The 7,087-nt window shown below is 45.0% G+C and overlaps 1 protein-coding gene across 2 annotated transcripts in view; it reads left to right on the top strand.

Moving 5' to 3' along the window:
* The first annotated feature begins 1,225 nt into the window (after positions 1 to 1,225).
* IFT88 (intraflagellar transport 88) overlaps positions 1,226 to 7,087 on the top strand; it is a 219,164-nt gene continuing 213,302 nt past the window's right edge. The window contains exon 1 of one of the 2 annotated variants that reach the window (XM_033949812.1): positions 1,226 to 1,360. The gene's annotated coding sequence lies outside the window, so the exon portion shown is untranslated. Of the gene's footprint in view, positions 1,427 to 7,087 lie in introns of both variants that reach the window. The other variant, XM_033949811.1, reaches the window with a different exon arrangement.

Below are 7,087 nucleotides of genomic sequence, written 5' to 3'. Positions count from 1 at the left end.
ATAGTGGCTGCTGTGGATGGGCAGACGGGATGGACCATTTGGCCTTTATCTGCCATAATGTTTCTAATGGACAAAGTGACACACCACAGCCCATACCCACAACCTGAAGGACTCCTCAACTTTAGGAAAGCAATAAAAAACATACCGCTTCACCTACTTCCCTTGCCCATGACTGATGGATTACAAAAAAAAATGTGTATATTGGTACCAGATCCCACTATGTGTCATGTTAGGAATAAAACTTGTATTGAAAAATCTTGCACAATGGCAAATTTAACCTGTAAACTGTATTATGTAGATTGGTATTAGATCCCTAGTGTTTGTCAAGTTAGGATAAAACTTGTATTAGATAAATTTGCACTTTAAGGATAACTATGGCAAATTGTAACCTGTATATTAGTATTAGACCCCTAGTATGTGTCAGGGGAAAAAAAAATAGATAACCAAATGTCCAATCTACTGCTAACAACCGCAGACTACAAGATGTTCAGAAAAGAAATAAAAACCATATTCTTCAAGAAATCCCTGAAAAAGTCTTAATACCATGCGTACCTTCCTCCTTCCCATCTTCTCCCTAATTCAATCGATACTACCTGATCTGCTCTTTACCTTCACAAGAAATGACCAGTGATCCTTTGTAACCCACCTTCTTATAACTCTTTTGTACTTCGCCTTGAACGGTAAGGTAATGGTGGAATAGAAATCTCTAATATAATGTACTGTAACTTGTACTGTAATTTTGGCAAAATTGTTAACCCGTTCTGAGCTCTTTGGGGAGAACGGGATAGAAAATAAATAAACATGTTTGTGTACAGTGCTGTGCATAGGATTATAGAAATGATCACAGGAACTCTTAATGAAGAGACGCTTGTGCTAACTCCAGTGAACTGAAATGAACATGTTACATGAACATGAACATGTTATTAATCCCCTCCGAAAACCAAGAACCCTCACGTGATTTCCTCTTCATCCCTGAAGCTTCTCAGGTGCTGACATATCTCAAGCACTAGTCTAGTGAGGGCAACTTTTTTCTCTCATGCGAGGGATAATTTCTCAAAACAATTTTTTTGTGTGAACAACAAGTTCCAAAAACCAACAAATTTTCCAGATTTGCAAATATTTTTTTTGACAGACGCTCATAACGTAGATCCCGGCTCTAACAAGGCCCCGCAAACGTGTTTTCTTTCTAACGGAAGAGAGCTACCCCCGCCTCTCACCAGAGAAGCAGAAACATGTGGCAGTTTGACCTGCTTTCCTTCTTCGGCGTCCCGGTATCTCCAACGCAACGTCTTTCCTTCAGCCGCTTTCCCGCCTTGCCGGAAACAGGAAGTCGCATCCGAGTAGGCTGGACGCGGCCGAGGTAAAGACTATTGCGTCGGAGGGTCGCCGTAAAGTTGCGGGATCGGTCTCAGGCACGAGTTGAAAGGTGTGACGGGGCATTGGGGAATTTGAGAAACGAGAGGCAGGTGCCGGACCGCGGACGGAGAGATGGTAGACCGTGGGGCTAGTTAAATGCGTGTGACTTGGTACCTCTGGCCGCATAGCTCACGCCTACCCCGTTCGCTTGAAAAGAATAGCGGCGCATTGATCCGAGAACTTGTTGACTGTCGTAGTTATGGAGATTTCTGTGTCCAATGAATTTTGGTTTAAGGAAGACGTGGACCGTAAAAACAGATATGCACATATTGTGCTGGCAGCAAATTTATTTATATATTATTATTATTTACATTTCTGGTTATAATGTTGAAGTAATGTGCTCCTTGTCCTGCTTCAGCACCCCATCACTAAGGATCTTATGTGTTTACTTAGTGCGTTCACTTTTTATTGTTTATTTCATCACTTCCATTAATAGACTGTGATTTACCGTAGTTTTCTCTGCAGTCGTCTTACCATGATTGTTTAGGTTGCTAAGTCTCACTTAATAAAGTTTAAACGATTTAGTAACCCTTGCATTACTTATAGTAACATATATAAGTAATGCAAGGATTACTAAATCGTTCACTTATCTTTTTTATTCTTTGCAACCCAAAGGGAACGGGAAATAATTATATACAAAAGGGTTAAATGTTCCTCTGTCTGGGGTCAAAATAGCTATTTGAAAATAACAGCATGGGATGAGAAACTTGACTTGAAGGGAAAACCAGAAAAAAAACCATTGCATTCAAACATTGGTTAAAGACTGGGCCTTATAGAGAAATGAACCCCCCCCCCCCCCCGACCAAATACATTTCTACAGGAGAAGAAGCTCTGTGTTCTGTAGCATAAAATAACGTAATGGGATGAAACCTGGGGTGTGGAAAAACAGCAAAAAAGACACATTGGCTGGGAGGGATATTTACAGAGAAATAAGCTGCTCAAAAATGGCCCAATGCTGTTTTATGGGAAGAGGAGTTCTATTTTTTGTAGCATAGAAATGAAATGTAGCAGTTAGAGAACAGTGCAAGGTTGGTAGTTTTAAAGGTAGAATGCCATATTCTTTCAAATACCCAAACTTCTCCTGCATTTGCTCCACTACCCTGCATATTGCCTCCCCATCTAAAACACCCGCAACTGCAACATAACTTGAAAACTGACTCATCCCAAAAAATTAACTCCTCCATAACTATCACATCACTTTGCAAACTTCCCCATCCCCAAATTACCTTCTCACACCTACACAGGACAAACGTTTCCCTGCCCCCGCAAGTTTTGTTGCTTCCCCATTCCTGTAAGCTCTGCCTTAACCGCACAAGCCTTGAACACTTATGATTTCAGAGTTTTTGAGGCTTGTGCAGATGAGGACAGAGCTTGCAGGAATGGGGCAGGAACAGGAAAAGAACTCATAGGGATGGGAAAATGAGTTCCTGCAGGGATGGGGAAAAATTTGCCCCCGTGTCATTCTCTACTAGCCCCTTCCTATACAGTCACTTGGCTATCATGGTATGTTCCTAGGTGACAATTGTGTTCTGAAGATCAATGAAGAGTTACACTTAACACTGATTCTGCCTTTGTCTAAACCAGGGGTGTCAAAGTCCCTCCTCGAGGGCTGTAATCCAGTCGGGTTTTCAGGATTTCCCCAATGAATATGCATTGAAAGCAGTGCATGCACATAGATCTCATGCATATTCATTGGGGAAATCCTGAAAACCCAACTGGATTCCGGCCCTCGAGGACCGACTTTGACACCTGTGGTCTAAACTGTTTAACAGGGCAGAAAAGAAGTATTGAGGGTATGGGGCTCTTTATGAAATTTGCTACTGTTACATTCAAAGTTATTACACCAAACCTTTTAACTTTCACTTCTCTATTTTTCTAATGCCCAGCTCTAGCGCTGACTTTTACTAATATTAGGCTTAAAGGCCCTCTTTTACTAAGCTGTGGTAGAGGTTTCTACCACAGCCCAGAATGCTAAATACTCCACCATTCTTTAGAATTCTATAAGTGTCGGAACATTTAGCGCTCTGGACAGCAGTCAAAATCTCTACCACAGCTTAGTAAAATGGGGCTAAATGTTTTGTTTAAATGTAAAGTACTAGTAAGTATACAAGTAACAGTATGTTTAATAATAATAATAACTTTATTTTTGTATACCGCAATACCACAAACAGTTCAGAGCGGTACATATACAGCGAAGATACAATGCCAGGGAATGTATTATGCAGTTGAGAGCAGTTTACAATGCAGGGGACTGTACATATTCAGCATAGGTGTTTATACAGCGAAGATACAATGCAGATTTACAATGCAAGAGACTGTACATATACAGCGGATATATTTATACAGTGAAAATACAGTGCAAGAGACTTGTAGAGCACGATACGATACAAGAGACTATATAATGCGGTTAAGTGAATTACTATGCAAAGATAGTTACATATATAGCGAGGATACAGAGTTGTGAATGGCCAGAGAGTGCAACCAGTATCAGTTACAGGAGGGTGCCAGGGGGAGGGTTAAGTAGAAAGGAAGGAAGTGTTGGATTGAGGGAGAGGAAAGGAGAGATCCGGGGAAGGAGGTGGTAGGGTTTGGTTAATTGGAGGGGAGGGGTTCGAGAAATTTATCATAGAGGTAAGATTTGAGAGATTTTCTGAAGGATGAGTAAGAAGGGGCAGATGAGATGAGGGTTGTCAGTCAATCTGTCCTTTTGCCAGCTTGGAATGAGAGAGTTCTATTAAGGAATCTTTTGTAGGTGCATCCCTTTGGATCAGGAAAAAATATACATATCACTAATAATAAAACCCTAAGCGTGCATGCACACTCCTACCTGTGTGATACGTGAACCGTAGCTCCGTGGCTTCGCATGCGCAGTAGAAGGAGTCAGCAGTGGTTTCTTCTGTGCATATGGAGGCGGTGACGATGGAGGCAACTCTTCCCCCCCACCCTTACTTCGTCTAACACAGCGGTCTCAAACTCGCAGCCCCCCAGGTACTGTTCTGTGCCCGCAGTTTGGCTGACTCCCTTATAGTCCCTTGCCGAAGTTATTTTTAAGTTCAAAGCCGCGACTCCTCTCACTGCATCGGAAGCCTCACTGACATCACTTCAGAGAGAAGGCTTCCGACACAGGCGCATATTGTGAGAGGAGCCACTGCGGCAGCTTTAAACTCAAAAATAACTTTGGCAAGGGACTGTAAGGAAGCTGGCTGGAAAAAATCATAAATGCTGCTGCACAGGGAAGTGGAGGGGGGGATGTGTTGCACAGGGAAGTGGGTGGGGGGAGGGAAATGCTGCTGCTGCTGCACAGGGAAATGGAGGGGGAGGGAATGCTGCTGCACAGGGAAGTGGGATGGGGAGGGAAATGCTGCTTCACAGGGAAATGGAGGGGGAGGGAATACTGCTGTTGCTGCTGCACAGGGAAGGGGGAGGGAAATGCTGCTGCACAGGGAAATGGAGGGTGAGGGAATGCTGCTGCTACTGCACAGGGAAGGGTGGGAGGGAAATGCTGCTGCACCGGGGGGAGGGGAGAGGGAAAGGGGGCCAGGGAGCGAACTTGCTTTGCTTTGGGGGGAGGGGTGTGCTGGGGGAGGGAACAATCTTGGTTTGCTTTGGGGGGGAGACAGAAGGGGGCCACGGAGAAAGATAAAGAAAGGCAGGCAGGAGGCCACAGAGAGAGACAGAAAGACAAGCAGGCAGTGCACGAGAATGAAAGACAGCGGGCAGGGAGAGACAAAGAAAGACAGACAGACAGGGGGCCAGGGAGAGAGACAGACAGAAAGCAAGAAAGACAGGGGGCCAGGGAGAGAGACAGACAGAAAGAAAGAAAGACAGGGGGCCAGGGAGAGAGACAGACAGAAATATAGACATACAGCAGGAGGGAGAGAGAGAGAGAGAGAGAGAAAGAAAGATAGACAGCGAGAGGTAGAGAGACAGGGGCAGGGAGAGAGACAGAAAGACAGACAAAGGGGACCAGGGAGAAAGAAAGACAGACAGCAGGAGGATGAGAGACAGGCAGAAAGAAAGACAGACAGTGGGAGGGGGAGAGACAGAAAGACAGACAGAGAGCAGGAGGGAGGAAGAGAGATAGAAAGATAGCGGGAGGGAGAGAGACAGAAAGAAAGGAAGACAGACATATATTCTAGCACCCATTAATGTAATGGGCTTAAACACTAGTCCTATATAATAAAACGCTAGCCGCGCATGCACACTCCAACTTTTGTGTTCTGTATTCCCTGTTCCATGTTCTGTAGGTCCGTGGCCAAGCAGGAGTGCGCATGCGCGAGTCCCCAGCTCCTAACTACACTCGCAGCACTGGCCACCATTGCTGGACTCCCTGCTCTTCGGTAACTCAGTTCTCCCGACGTCTTGCCGCCCCTCCCCCTTCCCCTTCCCGTGGTCCCGACTCCAAACCTGCTACACTCGCAGCACTGGCCGCCATTGTGGGACTCCCTGCTCTTCGGTAACCCCTTCCCGTGGTCCCGACTCCAAACCTGCCTACTCCAGCAGCCTGCAGTACTCTGCACACGCTGCTTCGGGCCCTTCTACTGCCCTGATTTACTCTGGCATGTCTCTGATGACATCATCAGAGACGCGGCAGAGTAAATCAGGGCAGTAGAAGGCCCCGAAGCAGCGTGTGCAGAGTGCTGCAGGCTGGAGTCGGCAGGTTTGTCGGGACCGCGGGAAGGAAAGGGAAGGGGGGCGGCAACGGACTAAAGAAGCTGCCTAGACCGTGAGAAGGGAAAGGGGGGGGAAGGGAAAATGCTGCTGCTGCACAGGGAAGAGGTGTGGAGGGAGGGAAATGGAGAGGGAGGGAATGCTGCTGTGGCTGCACGGGGAAGTGGGGGGGAGAGAAATGCTACTGCATAGGAGGCTGGGAGAGAGACAGACAGACAGATAGAAAGAAAGACAGACAGCGGGAGGAAGGGAGACAGAAAGAAAAGAAGAAAGACACAGGGGCAGGGAGAGACAGAAAGACAGACAGACAAAGGGGGCCAGGGAAAGAGACAGACAGAAAGAAAGATAGCGGGAGGGAGAGAGAGACAGAAATAAAGACAGACAGACATATATTCTAGCACCCGTTAATGTAACGGGCTTAATGACTAGTATATGTATAAAATAGTAAAATTACTACTACTTATAATTTCTGTAGTGCTGTACATCAAAACATAAAAGAGACAGTCCCTACTCAAAAGAGCTTAGTCTAGTCAAAACAGACAAACTGGACAAGAAGGTGCATCTGTACACAGTGCTCAGGTAGAGGAATTAGAGATAGAATGATAAGACAGATATTGGTGCTTAGCAGGTAGTTTGAGTTTGGAATTTAATTGTGATACACCAGTAAACAAGTAGTATCAATCTTAGCTGTGATTTTATTATTATTAGATGAAAATGTCTGCACCAATTTTCAGTGGTACAGGCACACCATGAATATTTTCCAGAAGCCGCATGTTCATTCATCATATATTCTGTAAGTTTTTATTTTGAAGCTAGTATCGTGTCGGTACATTTTTTACTGACTCCAATTCTTCCCAAAATTGCTTCTGACTTTGACTCAGCCCTGGTTACATCTATGTTCGCAACAGGTGTATGTGAGATTATGTAGAGATCTAAAGATGTTTGTTTCAAAAGTTTTATAGACCATCTTAATGCTAGATGAGTCTATTCTTTGGAACTG

The sequence above is a fragment of the Geotrypetes seraphini genome, chromosome 6, assembly GCF_902459505.1.
Source record: "Geotrypetes seraphini chromosome 6, aGeoSer1.1, whole genome shotgun sequence".
NCBI lineage: Eukaryota > Metazoa > Chordata > Amphibia > Gymnophiona > Dermophiidae > Geotrypetes > Geotrypetes seraphini.
This window is presented reverse-complemented; position numbering and strand designations above follow the sequence as displayed.